Genomic DNA, 23,467 nt, shown 5'->3' on the forward strand with positions numbered 1-23,467 from the left:
TCGATGTCTGGTAGACCCCATCTGGACACTAGAATGGCAAAAATTTCCCGATTCAGGCTCCATTCCCCCGGATACATATCCTGACAGCTCAAAAAGTCTGCCTGCAGATTGGAGGATCCTCTCAAATGAACAGCTGTCAGTGACAGGAGATGCCTTTTGGCCCAGCAAAATATTCGGCTTGATATAGTTCTTAGGTTGTTGGACCTTGTGCTCTCCTGACGATTGAGGTGAGCTACTGTGGTGACATTGTCCAAATATACTCTTATATGATGACCTGTAATCATTCTGCCTGCTGCCAGAAAGGGTTCCTCTACTGCCTTTAGTTCTCTAACATTGGATGATTTGGCAGCCATCTCTGGACTCCAGAGACCCTGAAAAGGGGTATGTAACACTATACCTCCCCACCCACTTTGACTGGCATCTGTGGTTACTGTGATTAGTTGAGACTGACACCATGCTACCCTTTTCCGTTGATTTCACCATGCCATAGACACCTTTACACTGCCAGGGGTCTGAACACTTGTGTTCAAGGAATTGGGGTTCCCATTCCAGTTTTTTAAAATGTGAGCTTGTAGAATCCTGGAGTGTGCTTGGGCCACGGTACTGACTGAATTCAGGCTGTCATTGAGCCCAATACAGTCATTGACGCTCGGAGGGTAGATCTCAGTTTCTTGAAATCCAGAATTTTTGCTATCAGGTTGAGGCAATGGTCCTCTGGGAGGAAGGACATCTGTCTCTTCGAATCTAGAATCACTCCTAGAAATTTCCTTACTGTGGAGGGTTGGAGCTCTGATACTTTTACATTTGGGATCCACCCTAGGGACTGAAGGATGCCTAGCACTCTCTGTACATGATCTCTGAGGAGCTGAGTGGACAGGGCTATGATTAATAGGTTATCTAAGTATGGTACTATACAGATGTCCTGTCTGCGAATGTAGGTCACTGTCTCTGCCATAATTTTGGAAAAAATCCTTGGCACTGATGAGATGCTGAAAGGGAGCACATTGTATTAATAGTGTTTCACCTGTTGATTTTGGAGAACCTCAAATCTTAGATATTTTTTGTGACGGGGATGAATGGGAATATGAAAATACGCATCTTTTAGATCGATTGTTGCCATCACAAAATAGGGACCTATTAGTGTAGTTGCTGTTTTTACTGATTACATTTTGAATTTTAGGTATGTAACATGCCAGTTGAGATCCTTCAGATTTATTATTATACGAGCACCCCCAGAAGGTTTCTTTACTATAAAGTTTTGAGAGTAGTTACCTCTCCCAACTCCTGATTTAGTGCCAGGGAGATTACATTCACGTTCAGAAGACTCTGAAGACCTGATATCAAAAGGTCCTGAGCACCTGGGGACAGAAGAGAGGTGACTCACAAACTCTGAGTTGGACAGGACTCTGATTCTATTAAGAGACCCTCCCTGATGTTGGGAACCAACATCCACTGGTGAAGAAACCTTGAGAGCCTCCCAGTACAGTGTCCAAGTCATTGCTTGTCTTCCTGCTGTTTTTGGGGGACAAGAATATTCTTTCCCCTCCAATTGGCATAGCTCCACCTTCCCATTTTTCCTTTCCCTCTAATTTGAGGGGTCTGAGGCAAGGAGGGATGAAAAAAAGACTTCTTTGTTGGTTTCTGTTCAGGTAGAGACTTCTTATCAGTGGCCTTTTCTAAAATCTTGTCTAGGAGAAGCCCAAAGACATATTCACCCTTCAACGGGAGGGAGCAGAGCTTGATTTTTATGTGACTCTCTGCTCCACATTTTTAGCCATAGGGCCCTCCTAGCAGAGTTGCACTGGGCCATAGCTCTGGCAGCTATGCGGACAGACTAGGCTAAGACATCAGCCAGAAACCCTGTTGAATTTCTCAGTAACTGAAGGGTGCCCAATATCTGCCCTCTAGAAATCCCCTGATATATATGGCTCTCCAGTTGATCCATCCATCTACAAAGGGATCCAGCAACACATGTGGAGGCAATATTAGTTTTGAGGGAAGTAGCAGAGTTCTCCCAATATTTTCTCAAGAGACTCTCTACCTTCATATCCATCGGGTCCATTAGCTGAGAGGAATCCTGAAAGGGGGAGAGAGGTCCTCTTAGCTACTCTTGCCACCGGTATATCCACTTTAGTGATCTCCCAGTTAACTGATTCTCCCTCATAGGGAAATCTATGTTTTAGTTCAGAGGGGGTACTTAAGCATTCTTCTGGAGATTCCCACTTCTGGGCAATCATGTTTAAGATATTCTCATGGACAGGGAATCCTATCTGTTTTTCCACTTTCAGACACCAAACAACTCATCCTGGATCGTTTTGGGGGTTTGTTCCTCCTCAAAGCCCATGGTATTATGTACTGAGCTAATTAAGTCTTCCATGAATTCAGTGGAGAAAAAATATTTACTTTTTTCGGTAGATCTACGAGGTGAAGATTCCTCTCATCTCCCCGAGGCCGAGCTGTAGGTTTCCTCAGAAACTGAGTCAGAGGGCTCAACATATATCTTCCTTTTCTTGGGGGCAGTTGGACCTGGAGACAGGGGCGTAGGAGTGGGAGGTGTCAAAGTGGCAAGGGAGGACTGAACATCATGTTTCACAAGGGTCCGAATTTCCTCTAATAGAGAGTGGTGTTGAGCCTTAACCACTGTGTCAGTACAGTCACGGCACAATTTCTTCTCCCATCTGGATGGGAGTTTCTTGAATCAGATGGCACATTTTAGTACTGTTTTGGGTTTTTTGTGTGTAGACTTGTCTCCCTAAAACAAAGAAAGGGGAGAGAAGTGACACACAGGGACTGAAATAAAAAACCCCTATACTAGGTCTCCCCCATTTCCCATACACTTAATGGGGCAGGGGTAGCGCTGAGCTCTGCAGATGCAGGGCTGGTTGCAGAAATATCTTCCATTGTCAAAAGTCTTACCTGAAGGCGTCTTCTGGAGGGTTTATATAGGCCATAAACCCTCCATCAGTGCAGTCAATTTTCCCAATTCTCCTCCCTGGGTCCAGAGCAGGCTTCCGTAGGCCGAAAGGACCGAAACCGGAAATGCATGCGCTCCACAGTGGAAAGCAAGGCCCTGAAGTGAAAAGCTATAACGCCACTTCCGCAACAGTCTACAGTGCGCGCAGGAGGAGGAAGGCCGGAGGGCTGTGGGAGGTCTCCGACTGGGGGGTCATTGGCCCGCTTTACCCCTAGAAGAGGCGCAGGTGGGCCAGGAAAGGTCCCTGAATCCACCGAAGTTGGGAAGATGGGAGCAGCCTTTTGCGGAGGAGGACCCTCGACCATTACTGCCCAGCTAATTATCAAAAGGTAACACTGTAGTCACCGGCAACACAACATACACTATAACCTCTCCATGCCCCATGGGGAACAGGAAAGACACTGGTGAGTAGGAGCTTGGAGCGTCTTTTAACCTCTTTGTGCTTCCAGTCCCCCATTAGGGTGTGGAGACAACCTACTATGCTGTCGTGGGCGGTGACTAGAGAAAAACATGTTTCAAGTTTATCAGTATTACAGTATATTGCTCACCCATAGGGTATTACATGTTCTTGAATACATTTTGTAGCTATAAAAGGCTCAAAAAAGGCTAAAAAAACTTTCAAATTTATGAGTATCATATTGCTTACTTAACAGGTATTCCTTCTTCTTGGGAACATTTATTTTCTATATATGGTGGGGAAAATAAGTAATCCCTTATGATTTTGTAAATTTGCCCACTGACAAAGACACGAACAGTCGTTAAATTTAAGGGTAGGTTAATTTTAACATTGACAGATAGAATATCAAACATAAAATCCAAAAATTCACAATGTATAAATTATATAAATGTATTAGTATTTTGGGTGGCATACTTAAGTACAGGGGTGGGCTCCTCTGCTTACTTTCAGACACTGTTATTTGGTGCAAAGTATTTACAGGTGTAAATGTAGGACAGGGCCACTGAATATTTTAACTAGCATCATACATGTCAACAAATTGGTATTGTCAGTGCCAGGCATTGAAGGATTTCAGCGCATAGACTAAACAGCGGTGGTGCTGTGAGAGATAATTTTGCAAGTGGTAGAGCACAGTTTGAGCTGGGGGGGGCACTCTCTCATGCCCGGCGGTACTGGCCCAGGGCCCCTCATGTTACAACGGTGTGTCTGACGTTGGGTGCGTGCCACCACCACCAGAGACACTTCATTGTACTATGAGGGACCCAGTGCCAGTGCCGTCGACCAAAGGTGGGCACACCCACCTCTTCAAACAAACGGCACTCTCAGGGGTGCTTGCGCAAAGTGGCGAGACCATGGCCCCGTGGGGGGAGTCAGCCCATTTAGGGAGGTATAAACATGTCGTATGCTGGACATACAGCAGCTGCAAATTAAGAGATTGGAACAGTCAGTAAGACCAGTCCAAAAGCAAGACCTTTTTACAGGAAAGCTAGGTGTCAGCCGGGAAAGGTGGGGCAAAATAATTAGAAATCCATGAGTGTTTCATTTTAATGAAGGTTAGATCATCAACATTTTGGGTAGCCAGACGAGTCCTTTTTTCGGTCAGTATTGAACCAGCAGCACTGAATACTCTTTTTGATAGCACACTAGCTGCTGGGCAAGCGAGCTCCTGCAATGCATATTCGGACAATTCAGGCCAGGTGTCTATTTTGGATGCCCAGTAATCAAATGGGAATGACGGGTGAGGGAGAACATCGATAGGGGGGAAAAAATAGTTAGTAACCATACTGGACAAATGTTGTCTCCTGTCACTTTGAATTGATGCTGCAGTACCTGTCCTGCCTGTGGTCATTGTGAAATCACTCCACAACCTGGTCAGAAAACCCCTCTATCCAATGCCACTTCTGATTTGTGCACCTCTAACACCTCTGCCCTGTTGCCTCCTGCAGCTCGTGTGAGAACTATCACCGGCGCTGTGTGCTGGGAATGCCTAAATCAAACGGTCAACAAGAGTTGCTTGTTTAGTTGCCAATATTTGTTCAAGGTTCTCATGTGGCATGATATTTTGCAGTTTCCCCTTATAGCGTGGATCCAGGAGGCAGGCCAACCAGTAGTCGTCTTCGGTGATCATTTTTATAATGCGGGGGTCCCTTTTTAGGATATGCAAAGCAAAATCCGCCATGTGGGCCAATGTTCCAGTTGTCAATTCACTGCTTGTGCTGGGTTGAGGAGCACTTTCGGGCAAATCAACATCACTTGCCTCCCTCAAAAACCCTGAACCTGGCCATGCAACGCCACCAGTTTTTATTGCCCCCTGAGAAGGTTCCTCATTCAAAAAATACTCATCCCCATCATCCTCCTCCTCCTCCTCCTCCTCTTCGCCCGCCACCTCGTCCAGAAGACTTCCCTGACCAGACAATGGCTGACTGTCATCAAGGCTTCCCTCGTCCTCGGCAGCAGACGCCTGCTCCTTTATGTGCGTCAAACTTTGTATCAGCAGACGCATTAGGGGGATGCTCATGCTTATTGTGGCATTGTCTGCACTAACCAGCCGTATGCATTCCTCAAAACACTGAAGGACTTGACACAGGTCTTGTAGCTTCGACCACTGCACACCTGACAACTCCATGTCTGCCATCCAACTGCCTGCTCGTGTATGTGTATCCTCCCACAAATACATAAGAGCACGCCTCTGTTCGCACAGTCTCTGAAGCATGTGCAGTGTGGAGTTCCTCCTTGTTGCAACGTCGATGATTAGGCGATGCTGGGGAAGATTCAAAGATCGCTGATGGTTCTGCATACGGCTGGAGTGTACGGGCGAACGGCGGATGTGCGAACAAAGTCTGCGCACCTTCAGGAGCAGGTCGGGTAACCCCGGATAACTTTTCAGGAAGCACTGCACCACCAGGTTTAAGGTGTGAGCCAGGCAAGGAATATGTTTCAGTTGTTAAAGGGCTATGGCAGCCATAAAATTCCTTCAGTTATCACTCACTACCTTCCCTGCCTCAAGATGTACACTGCCCAGCCATGACTGAGTTTTTTGCTGCAAGAACTCGGACAAAACTTCCGTGGTGTGTCTGTTGTCGCCCAAACACTTCATTGCCAATACAGCCTGCTGACGCTTGCCACTAGCTGTTCCATAATGGGACACCTCGTGTGCAACAGTGGCAGCTGCGTCTGGAGTGGTCGTGCGACTGCGGTCTGTGGACGAGCTCTCGCTTCCGCTGGAGGACGAGGAGGAGGGGGGCGAACGCCTGCAGCCAACTGTTTCCTAGACCGTGGGCTAGGCAGAACTGTCCCAATATTGCTGTCCCCTGTGGACCCTGCATCCACCACATTAACCAAGTGTGCCATGATGGACACGTAACGTCCCTGGTCATGCCTACTGGTCCATGCATCTGTTGTCAGGTGCACCGTTCTACTCACAGATTGCCTGAGTGCATGGACAATGCGGTCTTTTACATGCTGGTGGAGGGCTGGGATGGCTTTTCTCGAAAAGAAGTGTTGACTGGGTAGCTCGTAGCGTGGTACAGCGTAGTCCATCAGGGCTTTGAAAGCTTCGCTTTCAACTAACCGGTAGGGCATCACCTCTAACGAGATTAGTCTAGCAATGTGGGCGTTCAAACCCTGTGTATGCGGATAAGAGGATGAGTACTTCCTTTTCCTAATGAAAGTCTCTTGTAGGGTGAGCTGGACTGGAGAGCTGCATATGGTGGAACTAGTGGGGGTGACGGTGGACATGGCAGACTGAGAGAGGGTTGGTGATGGTATTCTTGCTGTTTGCCTACATACAGTGTTTCCTACAAAGAACATGGTGATTCCCTGACTGCTTTGGCCTTGCAACGAAACCTCCACATTTGCTGCAGGTGGCGTGGTAAACAGTGGGCTTATAGTGACGGAAGGGATGTAGCGTTGCTGACTAGCTTCATTGTGAGAGGGTGCTACAACGTTAAGGGACGTTTGGTAGTTAGTTCAGGCTTGCGAGTGCATGGTGGTTAAATGTCTACGCATGCAACTTGTATTTAGATTTTTAACATTCTGACCTCTGCTGAAGGTCCTTGAGCATTTCTTACAGATGACTTTGCAATGATCATTTGGATCTTGGTTAAAAAAATGTCAGACTGCACTCTTCCTACTATCGGATACCTTTTCAGGCATTGCACACTGAGCTACTTTAACCGGAATGCCATGCTGTCCTACAACTGTTTTTGGTTTTGCCACACGTTTTTGGCCAGATACGGGCCTGCCAGATGGAACCTGTTGCGATGTTGATGCCTGCTGCGGCTCCTCCTCCTCTGCTTCAGAGCTACTGCCGGCTGCCTGTTCCCCCAATGGCTGCCAATCGGGGTCAACAACTGGGTCATCTATGACCTCCTCTTCTATGTCCTGTGCACCTTCCTCTGTGTCACCGTGTAAGCCGGTGCTATAGCGTTCGTGACGGGGCTCCATAGTCTCATCAGGGTCAGATTCTGGATCAGTACACTGCGAGGGCAATGTTCTGATCTGAGTCAAAGGAACAGCATAATAATCTGGCTGTGGCTGTGCATCTGTGCACTCCATATCTGATTCATCTTGTAAAGGGCATGGCCTGTTAAAAATTTCCATTTCTAACCCAGGAACGGTATGTGTAAAGAGCTCCATGGAGTAACCCGTTGTGTCGCCTGACGCATCCTTCTCTGTTGTTCTGGGTGAAGAATACAAGGAAGCGACTTGTCCCTGACCGGGAACATCCACTGACGATGCGCTGCTTTTACATTCTGCACTTTCCTTAGAGGAGGCAAAAGAGCTAGAGGCAGAGGCAGCAAGGAAAGCCAAAACTTGTTCCTGCTTCTCCGGCTTTAAAAGCAGTTTTCCTACTCCCAGAAAAGGGAGCGTTCGAGGCCTTGTGTAGCCAGACGATGATGGTGGCTGAACAACTCGAGACTTAGGTGCTATATTGCTTTTCCCACGACCACCTGATGCTCCACCACCACTACCATCATTACCAGCTGGCAATGACCGCCCACGGCCACGACCTCTTCCACCAGACTTCCTCATTCTTGGAAATATTTAACCAAATTAACAAATGGTATTTGGTACTGTAAAACCAGTTACAAGGTGGACGCAAACTTGTCGTGAATTTAAATCTCCCTTTATAGGTGTGTGAGACTGCAGGGAAAATCAGGCCCACTGTATTACAGTACACAGCTTCAGTGGCAGACAGTGGCTGACAGATATGCCACTAACAGGACTGACGCAGATGCACACACTGGAAATAAAAATCTCCCTTTCTTTTTTTTATATGGAAGACTAGTGAATAAATCAGGCCCACTGTATTACAGTATATTTTCTGTGGCAGAAAATGACTGACAGATACCACAGACTGGACTGGCACAGATGCACAGATTTGCCAATATTAATCTCCCCTTCTTTTTTTTATGGGAGACTAGTGAATAATCTGGCCCACTGTTTTACAGTATAGTTTCTGTGGCAGAAAATGACTGACAGATACCACAGACTGGACTGGCACAGATGCACAGATTTGCCAATATTAATCTATCCTTCTTTTTTATATTTAGAATTGAGAGTCCTCAGTGGTTGATACCTTTTTTTATGGGAAACTAGTGAATAAATCTGGCCCACTGTTTTACAGTATAGTTTCTGTGGTAGAGAATGACTGACAGATAACACAGACTGGACTGGCACAGATGCACAGATTTGCCAATATTAATCTATCCTTCTTTTTTTTATTTAGAATTGAGAGTCCTCAGTGGTTGATACCTTTTTTTATGGAAGACTAGTGAATAAATCTGGCCCACTGTTTTACAGTATAGTTTCTGTGGCAGAAAATGACTGACAGATACAAAAGACTGGACTGGCACAGATGCACTGATTGGCAATATAAATCTCCCTTTTTAGGTGTGGGACAGTGCAGAAAAATACAGGCCCACTGTTTCACACTACACAGTTTCAGGGGCAGAAAGTGGCTTGAAGATATATATATAAAAAACATGTGGACAAACAAACAGGATAGCTGTGCAGAAAGGAAGGAGCAACAGGATTAGTGCTTTGAAAAAAGCAGTTGGTTTGCACAGCGGCATACAAACAGCAATGCAGCTATCAGGGACCCTTATAAGCTACAGAGCTGATGCACAGAAATCTAGCCTCCACTGTCCCTGCAAGGAAAAGGTGGTGTTGGACAGTGGAAATCGCTACAGCACAAGCGGTTTGGGGGTTTATATTCCCTGCCTAACGCTATCCCTGCTTCTGACGAAGCGGCAGCAACCTCTTCCTATGCTCAGATCAGCAGCAGTAAGATGGCGATCGGTGTGCACGCCCCTTTATAGTCCCTGTGACGCTGCAGAAAGCAAGCTAATCACTGCCATGCCCTTCTCTAAGATGGTGGGGACCAGGAACTATGTCATCACGCTGCCCACACTCTGCGTCCTCCTTCATTGGCTGAGTAATGCTGCTGAACGCGTCATATGAAACGTGACTTTGGCGTGAAGGTCACCGACCACGTGGCCGACCCCACAGAGGGATCGGGTCAGGTTTCATGAAACCCGACTTTGCCAAAAGTCGGTGACTTATGAAAATGACCGATCCGTTTCGTTCAACCCTAGTGATGGCAGCACCCCAGCCACCTTACGAGGTTCATCTACATAGACCACGAAACCATACTGTGTCCTGGGGTATGTTAAAAATATGGATGGAGTTGATCTTTCTGGTCAAGTCCTTCAGCCCTACAGTACTATGTGAAAAGTTAAGGTATGGTACAAGAAGCTGGCCTTGCATATAGAACAGATGGCAATGTATAATGCTTACATGCTATCATGATGTGCAGTCCAAACCAGTATGTTCCTTCATTTTCAGGAGGTAGTGATCAAGGCCCTTATATTTGGAAGTCAGGAAGGGGAAGAGCCCAGTACTTTTGGAACTAGAGATACCCATATTGTACCAGGGCAACATTTCCAAGTTGAGGTCCCTCAAACCACAATGAAGGGAAGGTTGCAAAAGAGGTGCCCAATGTGTTACAGAAGGGAGATAAGAAAGTTCACCATTTATCAATGCGACACCTGCCCTCATAAACCTGGCATGTAAATAACAGAATGGTTCAAACTGTAGCACACATCCATGGACTACTAAATTTATTTCTGACATACACAGCTCACATATGCCAACCTGATGCACTCTATGCTACTCACATATACCAAACTAATGCACTCTACACACGTGACATATGTCAACTTAATGCACTCTCCACAACTCAAATATGCTAACCTCATGCATTCTACACAACTCACATATACCAACCTGTTGCACTTTCCACTACTCACAAATGTCAACCTGATGCACTCTACACAACATACGTATGTCAACCTGCTACTCCCTACAAACCTGACATATGCCAACCTGATACACTCCACACAATTCATGTATGTCTATCTAATGCACTCTACACTACTCACATATGCCAAACTGATGCACGCTATACAGTTGATGTATGACAACTTAATGCACTCCACACAAGTCACGTATGTCAATCTGATGCATGCTACACAGCTCACGTATGCCAACCTAATGCACTGTACACAACTTGTGTGTGCTGATCATATGCACTCTTCGGAAATCCCATATACCAACTAGGCGCATTCTATGCAATTCATATATACAAACCTGATGCACACTACACAACTTACATATACCAACCTGATGCAATCTACACAGCTGATGTATGCCAACCTGATGCACTCTTCACTACTCATGTATGCCAACCTTATACACTCTACGCAACTCACATATGGTCCTACATTGTAAAATTCACATACCAGGAAAACACAAGGTAAATTCCAATAAAGGGTCACTTGTGGGGGGGGTTTCCACTGTTTAGGCACATCACATCATGATGCCCACAGACCATTCCATCAAGGCCTGAATTCCAAAATGTCACTCCTTCCTTTCCAAGCCCTGCAGTAGTTTTCCCCCACATAAAGGATATCCATGTACTAAGGAGAAAATGAACAACACATTTTGGGGTGGTTTTTCTCCTGTTATCCTTGTGAAAAAAAAATGGGGGCTAAAGTCAAATTTTTGAGAACAAAGTAAAACGTTCATTTTTTCCTTCCACATTGCTTTAGTTCCTGTGAAGCACCTGAAGAGTTTATAAACTTCTTGAATGTGATTTTTGGCACCTTGAGGGGTGCAGTTTTTAGAATGTCATCCATATTTTCTGTCAAATAGGCCCCTCAAAGTCACTTCAAATGTGATGTGGTCCCTAAAAAATGGTTTTATACATTTTGCTGTAAAAATGACCAACTTTTAACCCTTCTAATTTCTCCAATTAATATATTTCAAAAATTGTACTGATGTAAAGAAGACTTGTGGTAAATGTTATTTATTACCGTACCATATTATTATGCTCGAGTATAAACTGACCCGAGTATAAGCCGAGACCCCTAATTTTGCCACAAAAAGTTTGGAAAACTTAATGACTCGAGTATAAGCCTAGGGTGGGAAATGCAGCAGCTACCGGTAAATTTCAAAAATAAAAATAGATACCAATAAAAGTAAAATTAATTGAGACATCAGTAGGTTAAGTGTTTTTGAATATCCATATTGAATCAGTAGCCCCATAAGATGCTCTATACAAAATACACCCCATATAATGCTGCACAAAGATTAATATTGGCCCCATAAGATGCTCCATAGAATAATATGCCCCACATAATGCTCCCTAAAGATCATGATGGGCCCCGTAAGATGCTCCATACAAATAATATGTCCCATGTAATGCTGCACAAAGGATGATGATGGCCCCATAAGATGCTCCATAAACTATCTATATATATAATTGCCTAAGGGTTTTTCCGTCTGTCTGTCTGTCTGTCTGTCCTGGAAATCCCGCGTCTCTGATTGGTCGAGGCCGCCAGGCCTCGACCAATCAGCAATGGGCACAGCGACAATGATGTCATAAAGGACGTAGACATCCCGCGTCTGATTGGTCGAGGCCGCCAGGCCTCGACCAATCAGCGACGGGCACAGTATCGACGTAGATGTCATAATGATTGCCATGGTGACGATGATGTCATAAAGGTTGCCTCGACCAATCAGCGACGGGCACAGTCTGGAATCATCATTGTCCATATACTACGGGGACATGCATATTCTAGAATACCTGATGCATTAGAATCGGGCCACAATTTAGAGCCTCATATAATGCTGCACGAAGGTTGGTGGCCCCATAAGTTGCTCCATAGAATATGCTGCGTATGTTGCTCCATAAAGGAGTCCCCGTTTCACCGCTGTGCACCACTGTGTCTTCCGGGTCTTTGTAGTGACTGTTCAGGCAGAGGGCGTGAACTAAACATGTCATCGCACCCTCTGACCGGAATGTCACAGCCAGGGGATGCAGAAGACAGAGCACAGCGGTGGAACGGGGACAGGTGAATATCACATGGCTCACCCTCCCTAGTCATACTCACCCTCCTGGTACAATCTCTGAACTTCTCTGCTTCTCCGATGGTCTCCAGCGCACACTGGCAGCTTGTTCCTGTGTTCAGCAGTCACATGGTGCCACTCATTAAAGCAATGAATATGCGCTCCACCTATGGGAGTGGAGTCGCCTCCATGTTCATTACTTTAATGAGTGGTAAAACGTGACCGCTGAACACAGGAACAAGCTGCCGGCACCAGAAACCATCAGAGAAGCAGAGAAGCGCAGAGATCATGCCGGAAGGAGGTGAGTATGATATGACAACCGCCACTCCTGCCACTCCCCCTCCCCCGACGTCCCCCTGGGACAATGATTCGAGTATAAGCCGAGAGGGACACTTTCAGCCTAAAAAATGGGCTGAAAATCTCAGCTTATATTTGAGTATATGCGGTAACTATTTTGTGAGACCTAAAACTGTGTCTTAAGAGCATAAAAATTAAAAGTTTGAATATTGCAAAATTTTCAAAATATTTTCCAAATTTCCATTTTTTTCATAAATAATCACAAGTCATTTCAAGCAAATTTTACCACTATCATGAAATACAAAAATTTCAGAATCAGTGGGATCCATTGAAGCATTTCAGAGTTAATACAACATAAAGTGGCACTGATCAAAATTGTAAAATTTGGCCTGGACATGAAGATGATAATAAGCTTTGGGGGGGAAGGGGTTAATGTCCCCCTAAAGGGCCTGACATTTTACGAGAGATATACGGTAAGCCTTTTTTTAAGTGCTATTTTTTATGGTTTATACCATGGGAAATTTCCTTACAGGTATCCTCTGAGGACACATTTTAACTTTTTCTCATGCTAACCACATGATCAATGCCCCTTGTTAAAGACCAAAACATTATGCTAAATAAATATTCTCATATCTCTGGAATGATTTAGTTGATTAAAAAAACACAAAAACCCATAATGCCCAGTGGAGTATCTGGAATAAAATAGTATGACAGGTCCTCTTGAAGGCTGAATTACCTTTATAGGTTAATTTTACTTTGTACTGTAACTCTGTTGACAAACTAGCTTTTTTTAGTTGTATATGTCAGTTTTAAAATTTAAAATTTTATTTTTTGTGGAACTATAAGAAGAATAATCTATTTCCATTTTTTTTTTGCGGTAGCAAAAATGGAGACAAAATTGATTTTAGTCTCCCAGTATTAATTAAGAGGGAAACTTCTTAGACCGTTATTCTAAAAAAGAGAAATTTATTTGGTTCAATAAAGCAGCCATGATCTCACAAAGAACAGTAGAAGCTGTTTCCATTGCAAGACATTTGTGGCACTTGATTTATTATGTATTAAGCTTGGACAAACTGTACTTGTGTAGGTATACAGCAATCCCAGACATAATAATTAGGTTCATGCAGAACATCTTTCCCTGGCTTAATTTTTTTCTGAGCATTATCTTTTTCTTACAATGAAAAAGTCATTATGTCTAAAAGATTAACTAAACATTTGTAACTGACCTCTCTTTATATAAACAGGCACGATTTTGCCCTTAAAATCATTTGCATTTGATTCCAACATTAGAGAAAAATATCAACAGAACTTACTGCAGGTCAGCGAATCAATTCTGTGTGAATCAAATTTGCGTTGAATTTCAAGAATAACAACAAGTACATAACAACTCACAGTTCAGTAATATAGAAAAGGAGAGAAAAGCAATAAAACACTCAGTAAACTTAACAAATAGTATATAACAGCACAGCATTGAAAAACTATGTGAGGAAAAGATAAATACACAGATATTGATAGCGATAGGTGTGTCACATGGTTATGGATTACCATCTGTTTACCCATAGCTAGATACAATGAGGCCACTGTAACAATACTAAGACTCTCCATTAAAGGGCATTGTAGGGGTTGAATACAGCCCTTGCAGACCTCAGATTGTCATACATGTCTTTTAAAGGCAGTTGGAGGCTATGCAATACCTTTGATTAGCGGCAAATTATGAAAAACAGTATTGTTTACACTTTCAGACCTGTAAAGAGCATGGGTAATTAATGCTAAAATATTATATTCATACCACAACAATAGAAACCATCCTAAATACTTCTCTAGAGCAGTATACCTACACATAAACATTTTGAAGCACAACCAGAACCAAAATAGACATTTTTACATAAAGTAGACTTTGGTACTGTCACGCTGTGAAAGTCTTTGGTAAGGAAGGGGGGCCTCAAACTGTCACTGGAACTGAGACCTCAACCATCCCCATCCTGGGGGTACTCTTGAAGGCAGAGAGGCCCAAGTCTCTGACCTGACTATGCTATTGTTAAACCCAGATCTGTCCCCTCCACCACTAAATGAGGCATGCAACAGAAATGTAATGTAAGGCTACGTTCACATTGGCGTTCCGCCAATGTGCGTCGCTGTTGCGCCGGCGACGCAGCGGCGACGCAGCGGCGACGCGCCCCTATGTTTAACATAGGGGACGCGTGCGTTGTTTTGGTGGCGTTTTTCGCCACGTGCGTCGTTTCCGACGCTATCGTCGGACGCAAGAAAACGCTACATTGTAGCATTTTCTGTGCGTCCGATTTTCGTCAAAAACGACGCACGCGTTTTTACGTGCGTCGCGCGTTGCGTCGCCGACGCAGGGCGGCGCAACGCTAGTGTGAACCTAGCCTAAACGAGACACAAAGAGAAAACCGGGATAACAGAAAACCATCTATAATACAAAAGCACTAACCAATAGGAAGGAGGATAGGGACAGCGAGGAATAAATTAAATGGGAACAGTGCAACAGCAAACCACAGAACACTTCGATAACAACTCTACCTCAATCAGCTTAGAGATGCCTTTAATCTGGTAGACTGGGACAATATCCTCAGAAATGAGAATACAGATAATAAATGGGAAATGTTTAAGAACATCCTAAATAGGCAGTGTAAGCGGTTTATACCTTGGGGGAATAAAAGGACTAGAAATAGGAAAAACCCAATGTGGCTAAACAAAGAAGTAAGACAGGCAATTAACAGTAAAAAGAAAGCATTTGCACTACTAAAGCAGGATGGCACCATTGAAGCTCTAAAAAACTATAGGGAGAAAAATACTTTATCTAAAAAACTAATTAAAGCTGCCAAAAAGGAAACAGAGAAGCACATTGCTAAGGAGAGTAAAACTAATCCCAAACTGTTCTTCAACTATATCAATAGTAAAAGAATAAAAACTGAAAATGTAGGCCCCTTAAAAAATAGTGAGGAAAGAATGGTTGTAGATGACGAGGAAAAAGCTAACATATTAAACACCTTCTTTTCCACGGTATTCACGGTGGAAAATGAAATGCTAGGTGAAATCCCAAGAAACAATGAAAACCCTATATTAAGGGTCACCAATCTAACCCAAGAAGAGGTGCGAAACCGGCTAAATAAGATTAAAATAGATAAATCTCCGGGTCCGGATGGCATACACCCACGAGTACTAAGAGAACTAAGTAATGTAATAGATAAACCATTATTTCTTATTTTTAGTGACTCTATAGCGACAGGGTCTGTTCCGCAGGACTGGCGCATAGCAAATGTGGTGCCAATATTCAAAAAGGGCTCTAAAAGTGAACCTGGAAATTATAGGCCAGTAAGTCTAACCTCTATTGTTGGTAAAATATTTGAAGGGTTTCTGAGGGATGTTATTCTGGATTATCTCAATGAGAATAACTGTTTAACTCCATATCAGCATGGGTTTATGAGAAATCGCTCCTGTCAAACCAATCTAATCAGTTTTTATGAAGAGGTAAGCTATAGACTGGACCACGGTGAGTCATTGGACGTGGTATATCTCGATTTTTCCAAAGCGTTTGATACCGTGCCGCACAAGAGGTTGGTACACAAAATGAGAATGCTTGGTCTGGGGGAAAATGTGTGTAAATGGGTTAGTAACTGGCTTAGTGATAGAAAGCAAAGGGTGGTTATAAATGGTATAGTCTCTAACTGGGTCGCTGTGACCAGTGGGGTACCGCAGGGGTCAGTATTGGGACCTGTTCTCTTCAACATATTCATTAATGATCTGGTAGAAGGTTTACACAGTAAAATATCGATATTTGCAGATGATACAAAACTATGTAAAGCAGTTAATACAAGAGAAGATAGTATTCTGCTACAGATGGATCTGGATAAGTTGGAAACTTGGGCTGAAAGGTGGCAGATGAGGTTTAACAATGATAAATGTAAGGTTATACACATGGGAAGAGGGAATCAATATCACCATTACACACTGAACGGGAAACCACTGGGTAAATCTGACAGGGAGAAGGACTTGGGGATCCTAGTTAATGATAAACTTACCTGGAGCAGCCAGTGCCAGGCAGCAGCTGCCAAGGCAAACAGGATCATGGGGTGCATTAAAAGAGGTCTGGATACACATGATGAGAGCATTATACTGCCTCTGTACAAATCCCTAGTTAGACCGCACATGGAGTACTGTGTCCAGTTTTGGGCACCGGTGCTCAGGAAGGATATAATGGAACTAGAGAGAGTACAAAGGAGGGCAACAAAATTAATAAAGGGGATGGGAGAACTACAATACCCAGATAGATTAGCAAAATTAGGATTATTTAGTCTAGAAAAAAGACGACTGAGGGGCGATCTAATAACCATGTATAAGTATATAAGGGGACAATACAAATATCTCGCTGAGGATCTGTTTATACCAAGGAAGGTGACTGGCACAAGGGGGCATTCTTTGCGTCTGGAGGAGAGAAGGTTTTTCCACCAACATAGAAGAGGATTCTTTACTGTTAGGGCAGTGAGAATCTGGAATTGCTTGCCTGAGGAGGTGGTGATGGCGAACTCAGTCGAGGGGTTCAAGAGAGGCCTGGATGTCTTCCTGGAGCAGAACAATATTGTATCATACAATTATTAGGTTCTGTAGAAGGACGTAGATCTGGGTATTTATTATGATGGAATATAGGCTGAACTGGATGGACAAATGTCTTTTTTCGGCCTTACTAACTATGTTACTATGTTACTATGTTAATCACTTAGCTTTAGCACACATCACAGGAAGACAAATCTTTCACTGGTAGGGACAAAAAGGTTTGACCAGTTTATATAGGAAGATGTATTGACCAGATGAGAAGCAGCTTAAATGTAGCTGCATATTTCTGACCAGAATAGAAAGGGTCATTAACATATTGACCACCAGAAGAAACTAAATCCATTTAATATGAGACACAAATCACACTCTCTCTAAAGAAGACCTGCAATTCCTTTCCTGACCTGACCGTCTGATGCCAGGTTTTCCAGGGGGACGTGACACCCTTGTGACAGTACCTCCCTTTCTATGAGAGGCCACTGGACCTTCAGGATGGGATTTACCAGATGGGCCACATAGAATGACCAAATTAGCATTAACCTCAGATGCCAGTACCCACATTTACTTCTCGGGACCATACCCCTTTCAGTGCACCAAGTATAAAGAGCAGCGAACAAAATGAGAATCCACAATTCTTGCCACCTGAAACTCCAAATTACCACCATCAATAATCATTGGTGGCAGCAAGGTTGACAGGCTTCAAAGGTGCTAGATATTTTGATGCGCAATGACATGTGGAAAACATTGTGGATTTTAAGAACTAGCGTATGCTCAAGATGAAAGGCCACAGGGTTAATCACCTTGTAGGAACCAATGTACAGGAAGGAATATGAGTTTAATATTTTTGGCAGACAGCCACACTAAATCATTCACACCCAGGTCCAGACCTGACAATCCTTTCTGATCTCCATAATCTTTACGTTGTTCTGAACCTCTTGCCACACAGAACAAGTGATGAAGAGTATTGTCCTTCCACAGGAACCCCTAAAGACCCCTCCTTACTGAAGGTACAGAACTGAGAATGGAATCTTGTTGCACTAAAAATGGCAACTTATCTGTGGACTCACTGTGATGATTGTTAGGCAAAAGCAAACTTAGCTAATAGTAGAAAATTTGACCAATCCCCCTGGTTGTCTGACACAAAATCTGAGGAACGTCTTCAGTCTTTGGTTTAGATTAGTGATGAGCAAATATACTCGTTACTCGAGATTTCTCGAGCATGCTTGGGGTCCTCCAAGTATTTTTTAGTGCTAGGAGTTTTAGTTTTTCTTGCCGCAGTTGAATGATTTACATCTGTTAACCAGCATAAGTACTTGCGGGGGTTGCCTGGTTGCTAGAAAATCCCCACATATACTTAAGCTGGCTATCAGATGTAAATCATTCAGCTGCGGCAAGAAAAACTAAAACTTGGGGCTGGTCTCTCTGCTGAAGCTCACGCAGCTTAGACTCAGCATGTGAGACACCGTCTGGATCATCATATACAAAGCCTAGAGCCTCAAATAACCCATCAACCGACGAGAGCGTCATTGAGTCTGATGAAAGTGAAAAAGCCTGGGATTGAGGATCTCCTTGGAGAGAAACAACAATCCCAACCTGTTCCTCCTCACTCCCAGATGAATGAGAACGGAGCCTAAAATAAAACATGCAGGCTTCACAGAACACAACAAATTTATCTTGTCCTCCAGAAAACCTATACGGGAGGGCCATCTTAGGTTCCAGATCAGCCTGACTGCCCGCCAGACCAACAGTCTGCTGCTATGAGACCCTATATTGCAGGTCTGACAGTTCAAGCAACAAACCTTGCATTTTTTTGCAATGACTGCAATGGGATGCATACCTAGATGCAAAATGTGGGGCCGGTGAAAATATCACTCTGTAATGGTCTGCGGTAAGAAGGGGGGGCCTCAAACTGTTGATGCAACTGGTTCACTAGATATCCCTGTCCCGGGGTACTCTTGAAGGCAGAGAGGCCCAAGACTCCGACCTTGCTATGCTCTTGCTATACCCTGATCTGTCTCTTCCCGCACTCTAAAGGTACCGTCACATTAAGCGACGCTGCAGCGATATAGACAACGATGCCGATCGCTGCAGCATCGCTGTTTCGTCATTGTGTGGTTGCTGGAGAGCTGTCACACAGACAGCTCTCCAGCGACCAACGATGCCGAAGTCCCCAGGTAACCAGGTAACCCGCGCTTAGTAACCCAATGTTTACCCTGGTTATCAGTGTAAATGTAAAAAAAACAAACACTACATACTTACATTCCGGTGTCTGTCGCGTCCCTCGCCGTCCGCTTCCCTGCACTGTGTAAGCGCTGGCCGTAAAGCAGAGCGGTGACGTCACCACTGTGCTCTGCTTTACGGCCAGCCGGCGCTGACACATGGCAGGGAAGCAGAACGCCGGGGGACGCGACAGACACCGGAATGAAAGTATGTACTGTTTTTTTTTTTACATTTACAATGGAAACCAGGGTAAACATGCGCTTAGTAACCCGATGTTTACCCTGGTTACCAGTGAAGACATCGCTGAATCGGCATCACACACGCCGATTCAGCGATGTCAGCGGGTGATCCAGCGACGAAATAAAGTGCTGGCCTTCTAGCTCCGACCAACGATGTCACAGCAGGATCCTAATCGCTGCTGCGTGTCAAACACAACGATATCGCTATCCAGGATGCTGCAACATCACGGATCGCTATCGTTGCCGTTCTAAAATCGCTCAGTGTGAAGGTACCTTAAGAGGCATGAGACAAAAATGAAATGTAAACAAGGCACAAAGACAAATCTGGGATAAAAGAAAACCCTTTGTCATACAAAAGCACTAACCAACAATATAGAGGGGGTAGGGACAGGGAGGAATGGACTAAATGGGCACAGGAACCAGGAAATAAACACATGAGTACTGCAGCAAACCACAGAATACATCTACAACTGCAGTCCAAACAATTAACTTTAGCACACACCACAGGAAGATGAATATTTTATCAGTAGGGACAAGAAAGTCTTACTAGTTTTTATAAGTAATGACCAGATCAGAAGGAGCTGAAATGAAGCAGGATGTTTCTGACCAGAATAGAAACGGTCGTTAATAGTGACGAGTGAGTGTGCTTATTACTCGGGTTTTGCGAGCATGTTCGGATGTTCTCCGAGTATCTTGGGCGTGCTCGTAGATTATGTTTGTGTCCCCGCAGCTGCGTGATTTACGGCTGCTAGACAGCCTGAATACATGTGGAGATTCTCTAACAAACAGGCAATCCCTGCATGTGTTCAGGCTGTCTAGCAGCTGCAAATCATGCAGCTGCGGGGACACAAACATAATCTATGAGCACGCCCAAGATACTTGGGAGAACACCCGAGCATGCTCAGAAAACCCGATTAGCGAGCACACTCACTCATCACTAGTCATTAACCAATTCAGCACCAGAAAAAAGTAAATGCTACCTCACGAGCCCTCAGACAGAGATTAGCAGTTCACAGGCAGACACAGAAATTCGGCGATTGTGAGCCAAACGAAACACTGAAATATTCGCTCACCTCCACTTATGTTGCAGTCAGCAATATGCAGGGAAATAAAAAGCATGCAGAAGCTGATGAGGGCAAATTCTATGGATAAAACCCAATTGCTCATTTTTTCCAAACCAAAATACATGAGTTTAATGAGTTCATATCCCAGACATTGAGCACCACCAAATACTCTACCAGAATTGACTCAATTGCAAAAACCCCAGCAAGAGAACTCCAGAAAAAACAATAAGTTAATAAAGCAAGACTTTTCCAAACAGTATTCCAAATTATATTTATTTAATGTAAGATATAGAATAATTAATTGAAAAATTTCTATAAGTACTAGCTGAAGAGACCGGCGTTGCCTGGGCATAGTAAATATCTGTGGTTAGTTATAGCACCTCACTTCTCTTATTTTCCCATCACGCCTCTCATTTTCCCCCTCACATCTCTCATTTTCCCCCTCACTCCTCTCATTTTCTCCCTTACACCTCTCATTTTCGCCCTCACTCCTCTCATTTCCCCCTAGCACTTGTCATTTCGACCTCACATCTGTCATTTTCCGATCACTCCACTATTTTCCCTCACTCCTCTCATTTTGCACTCACACCTTTTCATTTTCACCTCACACCCCTCATTTTCACCTCACACCTCTCATTTTCACCTCATCACCTCAGTATATACATGTTTGTCATCTCCCTTATATATAGTATACACCTGTATGTCATCTCCTGTATATAGTATATAACTGTATGTCATCTCCCCTGTAAATAGTTAATACCTGCTGTATGTCATCTCCTCCTGTATATTGTATATACCTATGTGTCATCTCCTCCTGTATATAGTAACATAGTAACATAGTTAGTAAGGCCGAAAAAAGACATTTGTCCATCCAGTTCAGCCTATATTCCATCATAATAAATACCCAGATCTACGTCCTTCTACAGAACCTAATTGTATGATACAATATTGTTCTGCTCCAGGAAGACATCCAGGCCTCTCTTGAACCCCTCGACTGAGTTCGCCATCACCACCTCCTCAGGCAAGCAATTCCAGATTCTCACTGCCCTAACAGTAAAGAATCCTCTTCTATGTTGGTGGAAAAACCTTCTCTCCTCCAGACGCAAAGAATGCCCCCTTGTGCCCGTCACCTTCCTTGGTATAAACAGATCCATAGGTATAAACAGATCCATAATATATACCTGTATGTCATCTCTTCTTTATATACTATATACCTGTATGTCATCTCCTCCTATATATATAGTATATACCTGTATGTCATCTCCTGTATATAGTAGATACCTGTATGTCATGTCCCCTGTATATAGTATATACCGGCTGTATGTCATCTCCTCCTCTATATACCTATGTGTCATCTCCTCTTTTATATAGTATATACCTGTATGTCATCTCCTCCTGTATATAGTATATACGTGTGTCATCTCCTCCTGTATATAGTATATACCTGTGTGTCATCTGCTCCTGTATATAGTATATACCTGTGTGTCATCTCCTCCTGTATATAGTATATACCTGTGTCATCTCCCCTGTATATAGTGTTATGGCTGGCAATCAGGCAACACAGCGTGCAGTAATCAGCGCACATACAGAGATCTGGCAATAACCAAAAACAATAGGACGAGCTCTGAGACGTGGAATCTCTGTAGACTGCAGTACCTGATCTATCCTCACACAACTATAAGCAGCAGTGGATTGCGCCTATCAACTACCTATGCAACTCGGCACTGCCTGAGGAGCTGACTAGCCTGAAGATAGAAATACAAGCCTGACTTACCTCAGAGAAATACCCCAAAGGAATAGGCAGCCCCCCACATATAATGACTGTTAGCAAGATGAAAAGACAAACGTAGGAATGAAATAGATTCAGCAAAGTGAGGCCCGATATTCTAGACAGAGCGAGGATAGCAAAGAGAACTATGCAGTCTACAAAAAACCCTAAAACGAAAACCACGCAAAGGGGCAAAAAGACCCACCGTGCCGAACTAACAGCACGGCGGTGCACCCCTTTGCTTCTCAGAGCTTCCAGCAAAAGTTAATAGCAAGCTGGACAGAAAAAACAGAAAACAAACTAGAAGCACTTATCTAGCAGAGCAGCAGGCCCAAGGAAAGATGCAGTAGCTCAGATCCAACACTGGAACATTGACAAGGAGCAAGGAAGACAGACTCAGGTGGAGCTAAATAGCAAGGCAGCCAACGAGCTCACCAAAAAACCTGAGGGAGGAAGCCCAGAGACTGCAATACCACTTGTGACCACAGAAGTGAACTCAGCCACAGAATTCACAACAGTACCCCCCCCTTGAGGAGGGGTCACCGAACCCTCACCAGAACCCCCAGGCCGACCAGGATGAGCCACATGAAAGGCACGAACAAGATCTGGGGCATGGACATCAGAGGCAAAAACCCAGGAATTATCTTCCTGAGCATAACCCTTCCATTTGACCAGATACTGGAGTTTCCGTCTAGAGACACGAGAATCCAAAATCTTCTCCACAATATACTCCAATTCCCCCTCCACCAAAACAGGGGCAGGAGGCTCCACAGATGGAACCATAGGTGCCACGTATCTCCTCAACAACGACCTATGGAATACATTATGTATGGAAAAGGAGTCTGGGAGGGTCAGACGAAAAGACACCGGATTGAGAATCTCAGAAATCCTATACGGACCAATAAAACGAGGTTTAAATTTAGGAGAGGAAACCTTCATAGGAATATGACGAGAAGATAACCA

The sequence above is a fragment of the Ranitomeya imitator genome, chromosome 3 (assembly GCF_032444005.1).
Source record: "Ranitomeya imitator isolate aRanImi1 chromosome 3, aRanImi1.pri, whole genome shotgun sequence".
NCBI classification, from domain to species: domain Eukaryota; kingdom Metazoa; phylum Chordata; class Amphibia; order Anura; family Dendrobatidae; genus Ranitomeya; species Ranitomeya imitator.